This window comes from Armigeres subalbatus, chromosome 3, assembly GCF_024139115.2.
Source record: "Armigeres subalbatus isolate Guangzhou_Male chromosome 3, GZ_Asu_2, whole genome shotgun sequence".
NCBI classification, from domain to species: Eukaryota; Metazoa; Arthropoda; class Insecta; order Diptera; family Culicidae; genus Armigeres; species Armigeres subalbatus.
In genome coordinates, this window is record NC_085141.1 from 296,509,690 (window position 1) to 296,526,546 (window position 16,857).

The 16,857-nt window shown below is 36.4% G+C and overlaps 1 protein-coding gene across 1 annotated transcript in view; it reads left to right on the forward strand.

Annotated features, from left to right (window-relative positions):
- The first annotated feature begins 3,027 nt into the window (after positions 1-3,027).
- The window catches only part of LOC134220420 (sialin-like), a 75,653-nt gene continuing 61,823 nt past the window's right edge, over positions 3,028-16,857 (forward strand). Inside the window, exon 1 of the mRNA XM_062699480.1 lies at positions 3,028-3,200. The gene's annotated coding sequence lies outside the window, so the exon portion shown is untranslated. The remainder of the gene's footprint in view (positions 3,201-16,857) is intronic.

Consider the following 16,857-nt stretch of genomic DNA (forward strand, 5'->3'; position numbering starts at 1 on the left):
CAAAATAACCCTTTCGGAAAAATATAATATAATTAAAATATTTTAAGCTCTTTTTAGTGGAATGTATTCACTCGTCTAAGACGAGTTAAGTCGAGTCAAGTACGAGACACTGAAGACGACCACACAGCTCCATGTACGTTACGGTTCTTTCAATTCGTGCTTTTAAAAAATAGGGGAGACTGGGTAGACTTGATCCCCTTTTCTGATTTCCAAAACACGGGCAAAAATAAATAAACATACGCGATTTCCACACAGACTCTCTAAGAAATATAGTATTTAACTTTACTGATGTATGACAGTCCTTAAATTATTGTTGTTATTGATACACAATCGATTTTTTGGAGTGCTGTCAAAAATCGACTTTTAAAATATTCGGGGGAAATGGATCCCTCTCCAAGAACTTGCTTTGATAAAATTAGAAAGGTGCTCTCAGATTTTTTTAATATTTTTACTTCAAAATACGCGGAATTTTCGAATTGCTGTGCGTATACGTGAACGATTTTTGTTATTGAATTCGACAGCACATGCAATTTTAAAATTTGGGGAGACTTGATCCCCTTTCTATGATATCTACGCAATAAATAATTTTTCCTGACAACCCTTCATCAAATCTGTCAAATCTACAAAAAATTAGAAGCCTGAGAACAGATTTATATTTTTTTGAACTTTTTCGCCAAATTTTTGTATGGATGACTAATGGGGGATCAAGTGACCCCATATTGAGGTAATAACTTCAAATCCAAATATCCTAAAACTTTGATGGAGTGTTGACATTTTCATCAGTGCAGATCGTTAAGCATATTTATGGCTTTGTGCTGTGAAAAACGAAAGTATTTGGTCATTGTTATGAAAAGTTGTTCAAATTTTGCTTGGCCAATAAAAAAATCTTTAGGAAGGTCAAAATATACAAACCGTCCTGCAGAATAAATAAGGTTGTCAATCCAAAAAATAACTCACCACATAAAAGTCATTTGTCTAGAGAATCTATACTAAAAAATACGCTAGAACAAAATTACTTTAGTTCTCGAAAAAACAGGGGGTGATCAAGTCTCCCCGGGGATCAAGTCTACCCACCTTCCCTTACTGTTAAAAGCCCTGTTTCCAAGATTGCCGATTCATGGCTTTGTTGTATAATCACCTAAAGCTATTGAGGAGGGCCAAAAAATGTATGAATTCCATCCGCGTAAAAAGTAACCCCCTTGGAAAAGTATAGCAAATTTGTCTGGCTTTTTGTTTATTTTTAAAGGCATTTTTGTTTTGGGTTTTTTATTCAAATAGGCCTTAATAAAAATTATGATCCATTCTAAGTTGTCTTATTTATACTAATTTTCAGAAAACTAAAGAAAACAGTGAGACAGTGCATGTGATCATGCGGATTACGGAAGTTCTTCTTCTTCTTTTTATTAGCATTACATCCCCACACTGACTGGGACAGAGCCGCCTCGCAGCTTAGTGTTCACTTAAGCATTTCCACAATTATTAACTGCGAGGTTTCTAAGCCAAGTTACCATTTTTTGCATTCGTATATCATGAGGCTAACACGATAATACTTTTATGCCCAGGGAAGTCGAGACAATTTCCAATCCGACAATTGTCTAGACCAGCACCAGGAATCGAACCCAGCCACCCTAAGCATGGTCTTGCTTTATAGCATTACGGAAGTACAAAAGGCTATTATTATTTCTTTGCAGGTTCTTGCACATAGTAAAACTTCTTATAATGTTTTTTACAGTAATCAATTCATACTGCATTTCATCGGAAAGCAGTATCACCTTTGTCAGGTCTTTTAATCATATGAGACTGGTATGCGATTGATGTATATTACATAAACCAAAAACAAAAATCCATAATATATTCCAGAGTATAATTTATTAATGTTCAAGTATGCTTCACGTGATCGTCATAACGTGATCAGACATAACGTCACACCCTCTGACGTTTTTATTTTTTTAATTCCAGCTCATCTCAATCTTAGTTAATTGAACGGATGAGCTGGCTTGCCAAATTCCACCACCATCGATTTATTCCATATACGACATTCGGCAAACCTTCTCTTTACGGGGAAAAACACAAACAGTCACATGATCGAGCACCGGAGTGCCACTTCATCTAAAAATGATTATCAGGTGATCGAAAACAAAACAAAGGTTGGTTTTAACCTCGGCGAAGAGGTTGAAGGAGAGATCGCATAAATTTCCTCACCGAACCACTCACTGTCGGCAATTATCTTTAAAACCACTCTGAAGACTGACCAAAATGAGCCGACATAGTTTGTTAAAACGAGGGTGGGTGCCGCCCAAAACAAAACACTGCCCACCGTAAAAATAATCAAACATCTTTAACATAAGATCAGCAAGTTCAATGTAAGCAGTGATTTTTGTCCTGGCGCGGATTGGCACCAAACTTTGCATTTCATTGCTTGACCGACCGACGCGCACGACGCCAATATTGATAAACCGCGTGGTTTTCTCGATCCTCCCGGCGAATGGTTGTCTCTCACCATCTCTCGTTCAGGCGGCCGGTCTGGCTCTAGAGCGAAGCACATCTATCGGCACATAAGCGGTAAAAGAGCGTCTTGTGATCATCTACTACTTATTGACACACTTTAACGTAATTCTTTGAAAATGATCAGGATAGTTCGCCGAATGTTGAACAGCTAAATAACTTGTCTTCTACTTTTTACACATATTCACTATCCTATGCTATCTTATATTCCCAGGACCCAGGAAACTGCCCTACTTCTACTCTGTGCGCCTCTCGAATCATCTGCAACAGGGCTAACACCCGGTTCGAATGTGTGTAAAACGCCACTCGTCGCATGCAATGCGCGGCGGAAAAACGCGAGAAGAGCATGCCGACGAATGTCGGAATCTGGAAACCACGACCAAACGCCATCAGGAAAGCGCGAAGCGTAGGTTTTTCGCGACGCGAACACCGACTGGAGGCTCGTGAGCGCGATCGCAGCCTCGGCTTCAGCGTCGCCGCGGTGTCGTCGGAAATGCTGTAATAAAATTCGCGACCGCTAGAGACGGGCTATCAGTTCGCAACGGTCGATCCTCGCGTGATAATATAATAGTGGTTCGGATTGGTCAACCTGTGCAGTGCGGCAGGGGGCTTGACAGTGGAAATATTTTTTTTTCTTGCTTTTGAGGAAATTGTTGCGTGTCTGAAGATTTTATTGTGGTTTTGAGTGCTGGATGGTAAGCAAAATTCCGATGTGAAATAGGACCTTGGTGAATTAAGTAAGCAGTGTGCTAATCGGTGACTAAAATGAATTCGATGTTATGGTTTTGATTATTACTAAGCAAGTGGATCCCATTCAACGTGACTCTGGGAAGTGTTCATCAGTGATAATTGGATAATTGACATCCGATCGTCAGTGATAATTGGATGATAAACTTTCGTGCTTATTGTGGAAACTAGATCCTTTTCTGTTAAGTGCTTATTCACACTAGCAATACATACATTCGCGGCTGTAGATTGAATGTCTGCCAATTCATGATCGAGATTCAAGGGTAGTGATTTCATTCTATTTGTCATGCTCGATAACAAAACAGAGCAAGGAATTCTCTAGAAGCATATAAAATGTTATTCACATTTATAAGAAAATTTACATCAGAACACTCGTGTTTTATTACCCATTACCCATGTCTTTGAAAATACGATTTGCCATTAAAACGATATAAAAGCTATTGTGCAAGTATTAGAACTGCAATGATAAAACAGAATTATTACTAAGTGCTCACATTTTTCCTGTTTCTCATAATTCCAACATCCAACATGATATGATATAAACAGCAAAAAAGTTGGGTGACCGCTAGATGGAAAAAGCAGCAGGTTCCCTCCATCCTACCTGGTCTGGTTAGTTAACATTTAATTTATAAGCATCAATGAAAACAGAGCCCAAGTTTAACGATTCAGAAAAATGACAAATATTATGTGAGTTGCACCTCTTTTAAATACAAGTTAAAAAAATCTTTTCGTCAATAATTTGTTGGTAATTAGCTCAAAGCGAAGTTTGACATTCCGAGCATCTTTACGATTGCACATAACGCCAGTGTATGCATAAACAAGCTGATTTATGGAATCTTCAGCCAAATATCGCAGTTTATTTGCAGACACTGCGTTGTTATTGCGCTTAAGTCCCAAGTTAGTCAAACACAGTACAGTTTTGTTCTCATATGGACTGTGGCATAGTTAGCAGCTGCTTTGAATTGGGAAAACTTTGCAAGAACTCTTGATCTTGGCAGCACTGGTAACAAGAGTCCAATATGTTTATATATAGTTACCCTACAACAATGTATGAACAAAAAACTCTATTTGCACCATAAACCGCTTCATATCTGTATGTAGATGTTATGAAAACGTATTGATTAATCCACCTACGTTGATGGTGCTTTGCTTATTATTTCATTTTCATATCTTTGTATGTTTATTTTTGGGTTTCTGAACCTAGATTAGTCTGAATATGAATATGAGGCAATCCAGGAACCACGTAATAAATAATTTTATGGCGTATGATAACGGACATTGAACATTTTTGGATTTGTTCATACATAAAAAAACACAAGGGGACAGCTTCCGGGTAGAATAAAACAGCGAAAGAATAACAATTTTTACCATTAATATATGAAGAGTTGAATGGCAAAATCTGATATTTGTTTGTTTGATATAGTTATAACAATTTTGCTATCATTAGAAAATTTGTTCTTGCGATGCTATTTTATGTTATTTATGAATAACATAAAAACAACAAAAACTTATATCAATATCAACTTATAAAAATTGTTATACCCTACATAAAGTAGGGTAGAGAAAAAACAAACAAAAATTAAATGATCTCTGTATGGATCCTAACAACAAAAATTTATGGTTGTTAGCAAGTTTTCATAATTTTCTCAGAAAATTGTTCGAGAAATTCTTCAGAAGCCATTTTTTCCTAATTTCTACGGAAAATTCTTCGCAAATTCAAATTCTACGCAATTTCCTTGGCGAGTTCCTCCGTATTTCCCCAGCAGATTCTTAAAAATATCCTCGATAAAGACTTGAGGTGAAGCCAGAGTAAACGCGATGGCACGACAGTGCAATTTGACAGTTCATTGATAATAATTGTTATTCTTTTACGTGAGTCGCGTCGCATCGCACGTCGCATTTACTCTGGCGGGCACCATGAAAAAATTCAATCGACAAATTCCTTTCGGAAAATTCTTTAGCAAATTCGTCGAAATTTCCTCAGCTAATCCTTCGAATGCTCCTCGGCAAATTCTTCGCAATTTTTTCGGCAAGTTCTTTGCAGATTCCTTTTCCAATGCTTCGGAATATACTTCAAAATTTCCTCTTCTTATTCTTGCCCAGCAGAATGGGCAAACTGTTCAGGATTTCCTCAGCAAATTTTTCGAAATTTTCTCCGCCAAATCATTCAAAATTTCTTCATCAAAAACATAATTTTTTTTGAACAAATTTTTCAAAATTTCTTTGGCAAATTATTTGATGTTTCCACTTCAGTACTTTACTTAGGAAGTACTTTAATATTAATTTCTTTATTCTCATTAATTCTTTTTCGTAAAAATATTCGAAATTTCCTCTTCAAATTATTCGAAACATTTTCGCCAACTTTTCGAAATATCCTTGTCAAATTTGTTATCGGTTAATTCCTCGTAATTTTTTGACAAATTCTTTGAATTTTCTTGGCAAATTCTTCAAAATTTCCTCGGCAAATTATGCGATATTTCTTCGAAAACTCTTCGCAATTTCCTCGGCAAATGCTTCTGGATTTTCCCAGAAAATTATTCGGAATTTCTCCATCATTTTTTAAAAATGCAGATTATTCGAAAAATCTTTGGTAAATTTTTCGAAGTTTCCTCTTTAAATTTTTGATCGGAAAATCTTTCGTATTTTTTTTGGCAAACTATACGATATTCTGTCAACAAATTCTTTTTAATTTCTTAGACAAACGTTACGCAAAAAATGGCCATTTTCAACCCCCTCCCCGCCCCTATGTCACACTTTTTGTATAAATTATCAAATATTTTTGTTTGGATTATCACACTTCGGGCAAAGCCCTTATCCCCCTCTCTGAGCGTTACGTAATTTATGGATGCTCCCTAAGATGTCTTCAAATTTTCTTCAACAAAATTTCTTCTGAAATTTTCAAGAATTTTTTTTTGACGTATTCTTCTAAATTCTCTCAGGGCTGGCATACTCCTCAGAGTAGTCGAAATGTGCGTGTCTATTGCACTCCTCAAAAAGACCGCAGAGAGTGTGTTTCGCTTATCGCTCATTCTTTCTCTTCCATAACGCAGTGAGTCCTCTTTGTGTTTCTACTCTGCATCGAATGCATTTGTCAGACACGAAGAGTTGAGGATAAATGATGATATAAACACACCGTGTTCCTCAATGAGTTTTGACAAAACGGTGAATCAAACAGAATGAAAATAAATATTGTCAAAGAAAGTAAAACGTAGCTGTTGATACTATTTATGCGTAATAAGATATTTTTGTTGTTGCTGGCTGTTGGGATGTCTGTGGGCAAAGAAGCAATTGTATTACCAGCATTATTCCGCCTCACCTGCTTTAAAATAAGTTACTGACGAGACGATTTCTAAATACAATTTCCGTCTGGTAATCTTGGTAAATATAAAGGTTCTAAATTCGGAACAAAAACAGAAAACATTGAACTTATATAAAGTTCCATTATTTCATTTCAGTGCTATTTTTTTCTTGATGTTAGCATCATGCCCAATGTACTCCTGCTGTCCTTCAGAATAATGTTCACGGCCGTATGAAAGTTTGCACACAAATTTCATTGAAAAACACTGTTTATTTTGCACAATTCTGTGTAAAATAGTTTTAGAAAAGATTTACGCCAAGCTAAAAATAAACAGTTTTAATTCCCCTTCCGTCTCCAGGCGAATAAAGGTTGCAGAAGCCGAAAGATATTAGAAAAAATGGCACGGGAAGCACTCGGTGAAATTTATAAAACTCTTCTCACAAATTCTAGACATCAGTGCAATATCACAGAATAAAATTCAAAATCGAAATAATGTGTTTTATTTAAATTTAACCGTTTGCTTTCCCGTGCCATTCCTGTCAAATATCATTTCTTAGCTTCTTCTTCTTCTTAATCTTTTTTATTCAATCTTTAACCGCCAATTTAGCATGGAGCGCCAAACTTTATTAAAACCTCGTCCTTTCTAACTGAGACGTTAGTTAACTAATTTTCAAAAGCGAAGTATGTTTGTGTTCTAAAAATTTCAGCGAGCTTCATAGAAAACGAAATCGTTTCCAAGAATATTGCACTAAGTGGCACAACTTTGTGCTGGCCCAGCTCTCACCGGAATGATTCTCTCACTCTTCGTCTTCGTCCTCACTCACCGTGTTGGCTTTGTTACACGATGAGTATCAGCGTCACTCTCTGTGGTGTGTATTAAAATCTCCTCATTGTGCACAGTGTGTGAGGAAATGCCAGCTGTGCGTACAAATAGCCTCGAAAAAAAAGCGCAAAAAAAACAGCGTTAAAGGAAACTTCTGTGTATTTCAATTTTTTTATGCAATTTTTTTCGAATTTTTTTTAGCAAATTATTCGAAATTTCTTTGGAAAATTCTTCACAACTTCCATGGTATTTTTTTATTTTTTTATTTCTAGGCAAACTCTTTGTCATTTCTTTGGCAAATTCTTCGAGTTATCTCGGCAAGTTCTTCGAAATTTCCACGACATTTTTTTTCGAAATTCATTCGGCCAGTTCTTCGCAACTCCTTCGGCAAATGATTCTGGATTTTCTCGGTAAATACTTCGAAATTTCCTACGCAAATTGTTTGGCCAATCTTTAAAAAATTTCTAGGCAAAATAGTTTTAGATTTTTTTTGCAATTTCTTTGACAGATGCTCCGAAATTCCAATGAAAATTATTTCAAAATTTTTCAGGATTTTTCAAGCAAACAATTCGAATTTTTTTGGTAAATACTTCGAAATTTTTCTTGCAAATCATTCGAAATTTCTTCAGTAAACACTTCAATTTTTTTTTGGCAAATACTTCGACATCTTTTCTACAAAATCTTCGAAATTTGCTCGGTGAGTTAGTCTGAATTTCTTTTCCACGATTTCCATGGCAAATTCTTTATAGGCAAATTCTTTGAATTTTCTCGGCAAATTCTTCGAAATTTCCTCGGCAAATTATGCGATATTTCTTTGATAAATTCTTCGCAATTTCCTCTGCAAAGGCTTATGAATTTCTTCGGCAATTTTTTTTTTAAATGAAAATATTCAAAATATCTTGGGAAAAATTCTCAAAATTTTTTCTCCAAATTTTTCGTCAGTATTTTTTTTCTGAAATTCTTCGGCAAATTCTTCAACATTTTTCGGCCAATTCTTCGAATTTTCTCGGCAATTTCTTCGAAATTTCCTCAGCAAATTTTTTGCAATTTTCTCGGCAATATCGAGATATCCCCTGAAAATTACTTCCCAATTTTCTTCGGCAAAATTTTCTTCAGAAAATTCTTTGAAATTTCCTCGGCAAATTCGTACAAAGTTTCGAGTTTTCTGGTCAAATTCTTCGAAATTTCCTGGACAAATTATTCAAAATTTCTTTGGCAAATGCTTCTGGATTTTCTCGTAGAATACTTCAAAATTTCCTCGGCAAATTGTTTGTAGTTTATCCGGCAAATTATTCAATATTACTGCGGCTAATTCTTCGGAATTTCCTAGGCAAAGTCTTTCGAAATTTCTCCTGCAATTTTTTCGCAATTTCATTGGCAAATTCTTCGTGATTTCATCGGAAAATTATTCAAAATTTCTAAGGCAAATTCTACGAAATGTCTCTTGCAAATTCTTCGCAATTTTCAGTTTCTTCAGTAGGGGTGTTTTTTAGTTCGGGGCTCGTTAATTAGGTCGAAACCTAATTGAAAAGCCGTCAAACGTCAACAGTTTAAGTCATATTTGCGTTGATGGTTTATTTTCGCTTTTCGCTGACTCAACTTGTCGAGTCAAGTACGAGACACTGAAGACGACCACACAGTTGTGGTCGAAATACGTATCTGCAAAGATATCGAAATAATTGGTGGAATTAAATGGAGAGTACAAAACTCGTCTTAGACGGTTGAATACATTCCACTAAAAAGAGCTTAAATTTTTTTCTGAAACGAAACCTACTAAGGCTGTTAATTCCTATACCATGATCTCATCCCATTTCATTAAATTTGCGCTAAGATGCTTAAGCACTTTTACTATTACTCAATGGGCGGCACAAAGTGTTTCCCCTCTTTATTAAATACTCTAATACTCTACTACGCTACCCTGATAGAAAAAAAACTTCATTTTAACGTCAGATTTGACAAGATCTCCCAGTGCCGTTTTTCAACGATGTGATGATGATACATTTTGGTGAAATTTGGTAAAGTATAGCCATCATTTAGAATAGTAATATTTTTCATTTGCTTAAAGTTGTAGATATTGAAATGCGTTTTAGTAGAAATTGTTTGACTCTCCATCTATATTTCTTACATCCTACTCCAAATTCCCACCTTTTTCAATGAAATCTTTAATTTTTGTTTCTGCTCATTGCTGTGGTTTTCTGATACCTAAATAAGAAGAAACATTTGAAGTAAGTTTGACAAAGCAGGTGTAATGAATGGTTTTTTGATCACATGAAAAATCTCACTGTCCGGACCCAAGGGACAGCTACCGGATACATGAATTTATTTTGCACCACAGTTACATTATATATCTAACAAAACATGATCGTTATTTAAAATAAAGCTAATATTGACCATCTCCGCATTCGAATGATTATAATATTGTTGGTTCAAACTTTCTAAAGGTAGGGTCAACATGGAAATTTTTGGCATTTTTAGATTTTGTACAAAGCTTACGACATGAGGGTCTGATATTCCATGCAGATAAAAGATCCCCCGGCGCTCTCCCTCTATAGTCAAATATCTACGTTTTATCTATTTTATGGCATCTGGTATTATAAATGGTCGATCTTTGACAAATTTTCCTATACAGGAGTTTTTCCATAGTTTGAAATAATGACAATTTTAGCGAATTACACCTCCATTAAATTACATTCGAATGACTAAAATTTTCGCATTGATTTCTCTGTTCAAGTTCGGGTAAGCAACAAATTAGTGTTTTTATGACGATAATCTTGATCGGGTAATGTCATGCGTGTTATGTCTGTTTAGTGTGTGTGTGTGTTTTTCATGTTAATTTACTGTTTCGTCTTACCACCGAAAGCAAGGATATCAGATGGCTAAAAATACTGTCGGCATTCTAACTTGTAAGTTGTATGCGATAAAACAGTTTTCGGTGGATTCCAAAATGTCCGAATTTATAACCAGTAGTGGCGCCTCACATCTGAGTTGCGATTTTCATCATTATTTATAATAATTCGGCCCGGGATTTTCTGATTAAATTTAAACATCACGAAGAGTAGTTTCAATACCGAGCAGTCAGTCACCTTAGCCTTTCAGCACGCGCGCACTCATGAGTCACAGCTGACGCCTCGCTTGTGCACAAATGCGAAATTTTCTCAAAAATACGACAGCGCGCGTGCCCGAGTGTTAATTGATGAAATCATGAAAAACAGGACTACCTAGAAGTCTATGCAGTGGGCTAATATGAAATTAACGCCCAATCCGAAAATAACTTGCAGACGGCCCGACATCATGCACCGAACACGGATCTTGAAAGCGGTTTAATACTCATCGACGTACAACGCTACAAAGCTCCCAGCTACTGTTAATGCAGGAACCATTCAAGGAATAACCATTTTTAAGTTTGACATGGTTGAATTGTTGGATTTTTTGGATTGCACCGTGTACTATTCGTTTTTAATCGAAAAATGATCGTTGGTAAACTCTTCCTGATTTCTTCATTTTTAGATCGTTCGTTTAGAAAAACACAGTTCAAATATTCGACCAGGAATCTTAACTATCAATTTAGCATGAGAATTTCCACAAATACAAGGAAAATCAAGCTCGATTTCAATATGCCGAGTATGAAATCCAGAAAAAATGTTCATTAAATTTAGCTTCATGCTGTTGTTAATACACACTTCATATCAGCAACAGAAATACCGTTTTGATTCATATTCCGAACACGTAAGCACATTTTGAACTTCGAAGGTCTTTATGGCAAATGAATTAAAATATTTTAATAGATCAACTGTTTCCGTCAAGCATATTTTATTGATTGTAACTATCAATACTGAATGATTTTATTCTGCTAAACTTTGTCTTAAATGCTGAACACGCATAGTAGTCTCAAATTTCAAACACTCTGACTTAAATTTCGAAAACCACCTTAAATGCACTAAAATGCAAAATTTAAGCGTTATGTTTTTGTTGTACAGGAGAAAAGTCGTTTAGTTACGCAATAATAACGAAATGTTTCAGATAAACCCTCCATGTGACGAGTTGTCGGAATGTGAGTCTGTTCGGAATTTGAGTTGAAATGGTATCATATTCAGAGAAGTGTAAGTTGCCAGGAGACCTCATTTCACTTACCTCAAAGGTGCACATGGAAGATTACTAATTATATTTGATCCGAAAGGGGTCCTGATTGCAGCAGCATCCATCATTGTTTCCTAAAATGGTACCTCCAATTATTGGTGCAGTGTTCCAATAGTTGCGGTATTTTTTAATTCGTGTTCCTATAGTTGCGAATCCCATTGTTTTCATATGGGACTCGCAACTATAGGAACACTACCGCGACTATTGGTGCAAAGCAGAGAAAAGGAAATGGTATTTTAGTGATACCTTACCAATTTTGATGCAATGCTCAACCCCTTTTCCTGTATTTCGTGTAATGACAGGTCAACAAATTGATAGACTATATGGGTTGCTGCGTTAAATACGTAGATTGTGTAAAAACAGCACTACCGCAACTATAGGAACACCCACGACTATCGGAACTTTTACCCTATAAGATTGCTAATATCGTTCCTGTTCGCGTGACTAACATCTAGGTTACTTCGACCTGGCAGCCAAAGTACCGGTACTACAAGTGTCAAATCGATCTTTGTGATGCAACCAAACATGCACTACAACATGATCCATAAGTTATGGCGAATTGAAGCTTGGTAAGGTCACTCCTAACGAAATCCAAGTTTCATACCGCTCGCGTTTTCGGGGGCACACCACCCGATACGGAAGCAACGCACAACTGTCATTTTTATTACTCCACGCATACTGCGATGCAGTAAAGCTAAATCAACAAAAATGACAGTTGTGCGTCGCCTCCGTATAGAGTGGTGTGTCCCCGGAAACGCGAGGAGTGTCCTTAAAGCATAATTTTGAAAAATAATTTCAATGACTACAGCGCCACTAGCGTTCTAGTACTTATGCTACTACTGGACACACAGTAATCGCTTTGAATGGTTTTTAAGCAGCAATAAAGCATAATCCAAATCCTGTTCGTGAAGGCCTTTCGGAATAAAGAGACACAGACATTGACATTTCACTTTTTATCATTCATCCTTATTTCTCACTTTGCACTTCTCACTTATCAATTTGTCGCTTCCCACTTGTTACCACTTGTCTTCATGTTTTAAAGAGAGAGCCACAAACATCGTATTGAAATTTAGGGAAGGGCCGTTTGGCCGAAAGCCATTAAGCCGAAGGTCACTTGACCGAAAATTGTTTAAGTGAATATGTCATTTGGCCGAACAAACCATTAGACCGAAAACAATCTGCCCAACATTCATTTGACCCACAATGAAATGAACATAAGGCCATAAATGTCGTTCAGACGAACTGGTTATTTTAGGGGCAAATGCCGTTTAGCCGAACAGCTCATTTGGTCGAAAATGTCATTCAGCCCCTTTTTTTAATCTTTATAAAATTAATTTTTCATATAAAAGAAATCGTCACAATGCCGTTCAGCCAAAATAGACGTTTTGCAGAAACAGAAATTTGAGAAGTTTCTCTCTCTTTTTCTTTGCCCGATTCTGCCAAACGGATTATTCAGCCAAATGACTTATTGGGCCATATTACCCATTTGGCTAAATCACATTTCGGCAAAATGGCTCTTTCTGCCAAACGACCATTATGGTCAAACGACATTTTCGACCAAACGGGCCCTATGACCCGCTTGGCAAATGACATTTTTAGACAAACTGCTATTTCTGCCAACTGACCATTCTAACCAAATGGCATTTTCGACCAATCGACCAGTTCGTCCTGACGGCTTTTTCGGCCAATTTGCACAGTTATAAATTTGAAAACTTTTCTATGCTCGCCAATTGCATGGATATGTGTCTTGTGATGCAAGTACAATGGATACACTATCACTGTTTCTCCCAAAATTCGTTGTTTTACAAAAATCTTGAAATAATAACAAATCATGGATAATTTAATACATGTTCGAACAACTTGATTGATGTAATCTTAACGTGTAAATTTATTACAAATGTTCAGTATCTGATGCAATAGTAAATCTCACATTAGCAATTATATTACTGAAATGTACAGTGAAAAAAGAAAAAAAAATTAACTAGCCATGATTTGTAATAATGTTAAGAACTATGTAGAACAACGACTTGTAAGAGAAACAGTGTTTTAAAGCACTTTCTAGCTTGAAATCACTTTAACGAAACGAGTCGCGTTGTTTACAAGTCTTTTAAAGCACACTAAAAGCTCCATTTAGAGGTTATTGCGATGCTTTTCGGCGTTTGTATCTTTTGTTAGATTTTTTGAAACTTGAAAAAAATCCCAAAACACTAAATCGACTTGAACCACCTCAAAATTTTATTCAAATTTGCTGAAAATTTGACTGAATGCTTATTTAAGCATAAGAATTGTGATTCTGGGCTGACCAGTTGAATATTTGATAATTTTATATAACACGAAGAAGCCTTATGCCCAGGGAGCTGAGAATGTTTCCTTCCCGCAAAAAAAAATCTCAGCTGAACCAAGAATCGAACGCGTCATCTCCGGATTGGTAATCCCACGCCTTTGTGAATGAGAAAAAATATCAATGGCGTGAAAAGCAAAAATAAGAAATTAGAAATAAGTAAGAAGTAAGATGTCTAAACCCTTAATTTTCACTTCTAATTTCTCACTGCGAAAAGTGCGAAGTGCGATGTGAGATGTCAGAAAAGAGAATTGTGAAATAAAGAGTAAGAAGTAAGAACTAAAATAATACACTTCTCATTTCTTATTCTTCATTTCTCACTTCTTATTTGTTACTTCCTATTTCACACTTTTCACAATGAGATGTGTGAAAAAGACATTTTCGGCCATACTACCTGATTGGACAAACATCACTTTCGACTATTGAGTCAAATGATATTTTCATCCAATTGACCGTTTCTGCCAAACAACCGTTTCGACAAAATGATCTTTTCAGCCGTTTGACAAGATTAAATAACAGTGTTTTAATTTGGCAAAACTGAAAAGCCATCTCTAAAGCATTAAATTGCAGTCGAAAGTAATAGTTTGACCCATTTGATCAAATGAAATTTCGGCCAAATGGCTCTTTCAGCCAAACAACCATTCCGACCAATCGACATTTTCGGTCAAATAACCTACTTGATCAAATGACATTTTCGACCAAACGACATTTTCGGCCATATGACCCGTTCGGTCAATGACATGTTCAGACAAATTGCGTTCTCTAGCGAATGACCAATACAGCCAATTGATATTTTTGATAAAACGACCTTTATGCTCTAACGGCATTTTCGACCAAATAAACTATTAGTCCAGACAACTTTTTCGGCCAAATGACCACATCCCTACCAGCCGTATGTCGCTTTCGACCAAACGTTCAATTCGGCTTGACGATCACCAACATGAGGCCGAACGACTTAATGGCAAACGATCATTTCCTGAAATTTATATTACACTTTTTAATTATTTATTCCCATTTCTCACTCCTCACATTTTACTTCTCGCATCTCATTTGTCACATCTAACTTTTTACTTTTTACTTGAGGTAGTTCATTTCTTACATTTTATTTCTACTTTTTTTCTTTTCACTTATCACTCCCAATTTCCATCTTATCCCTTCCTCACTCTCACATTTCACTTTACGCGTCTAGCTTCCTATTATACGCTTTTCTCTGCTCATTTCCATCCACTTGACACTAGAAGTCCACCATAACTACACATTTTATAATTTAGCCTCTGGAATGAATTATTGGCAAACTGTTAAATGATCGAACCCATTGATTTATCAGTTCTGTCTTCTCTTTTCTCACTTTCCACGCCGCATTACTGATTTCCCGCTCACCATTTCTCATTTCTTACTTTTGCTTTTTTTTATTTCCTTTCTTATTTTCCACTTCTCATTTTTCAAGTTTCTCTTTAAATTGTTTATTTCTCTTTTCCAATTTCTGACGTACTTCTCAATTCCTAAAAACCTATTTTTTACCACCTGCGCCTGCCAGTTTTCCTCTCACTTTTAGCTTCTCATTATTCATTTGCCGATCACCCCTTCTCACGTCTCATTTCTCACTTACCATTTCCGGAGACGAGCCAGCCTTGGGCTGAAAGTCTTCTTAATAAAGATTTAAAAAAAACTTACCATTTAATATTTTCTTTTTCTCTTTGCATACGTCTCATCTGTAACTTCTCACTTCTTACTTACCACCTGAACCTTTTCACTACTCTTTTCCCACAAGTCACTTTTTAGTATTTTCTTTAAATAAATTATCATAAAATTATTCATGTCAAACGCCCTCGCCTAACTATGGCACTCACAGTCAACCATATCTGATAAGCGCGTGTTTGTCCCGCATGCAAATTTAATATTAACATGTTCCATTTATTATGAAAAAAAATGGTGAAAACAACTTCTTAATAACTTGACACAGTGCTTACTAAAGTTTTTTTTCCACCACATGTTGAGATTGTTTAACAAATGTTTTCATCACAATGGAAAAAAAAACCTTACAGATTTTAGAACCAAACTTTTATCAGAAGGAGTAAAGACACAATTCTAATTATTTAATTTTTTTCCTGGAGACAGTTTTGAACGCCTCTGCAGTACGTAAAAGTTATCTTTACCACGTTTAGTCCAAAATTGCTCGTCGGCACCCACGTAGTCTACGGAGAGTCCGCAAATTATGATCTACTTGATCGATCCATCTTTCCCGCTGCGTCCGGGTATGATCGATGGATGACTCCAACATGGTTCTTTCATTCATTCATCCATATATCGTCACGTCATCCATATCTGCATGTTATGGTAAGCAACCCTTTTCTTTTAAATACCCCATGAACACGTTGATCTTCCACGAGCAGTCTCATGTTCGTAGAGGACTAACGAACTAATAAGCGTTTAGTAGATGGTCAACTGAGGTCCAAGTGAACTCTCCATTGTATAAGAATCATCTTTATTCAGATCGTACCATGGCTGTACGTCGCCAGCTACACAGTCTACGGAGGGTCAGCAAACATCTTCCATCTGATCAATTCACCTTACTCGCTAGGCACCTCGACTTTTTGGACCCGTCGGATGTCTATCGATAACCATTTTCACCGGGATATTGCCCTACATTATGGCTATGTCCTTTGTTTCGAAGATATTCAAAATGCGATCCTCTAAAAGCATTATTCAGGTTTCTTGTCCGTAGAGGACTATCAGTCTAATGATAGTTTTAAATATGATCAGTTTGGTACGGCAGCGAACTCTATTCGAACTTGCGGGGTCCAAAGTACGTCCCTGAATTTCTCTGCGGTCACCTTTTAGCCCAAGTATACGAATTCATCAACCTCCTCGATTTCATCACCACCGAGACCAGTCGTGTTAATCCCCGTCCTTTATACTACCCCCTTCAAAACGATTTTGAATAGCAGGCACGATAGACCATCACCTTGCTGTAACCCTTTTCGCGTTTCAAAGAGACTCGAAAAT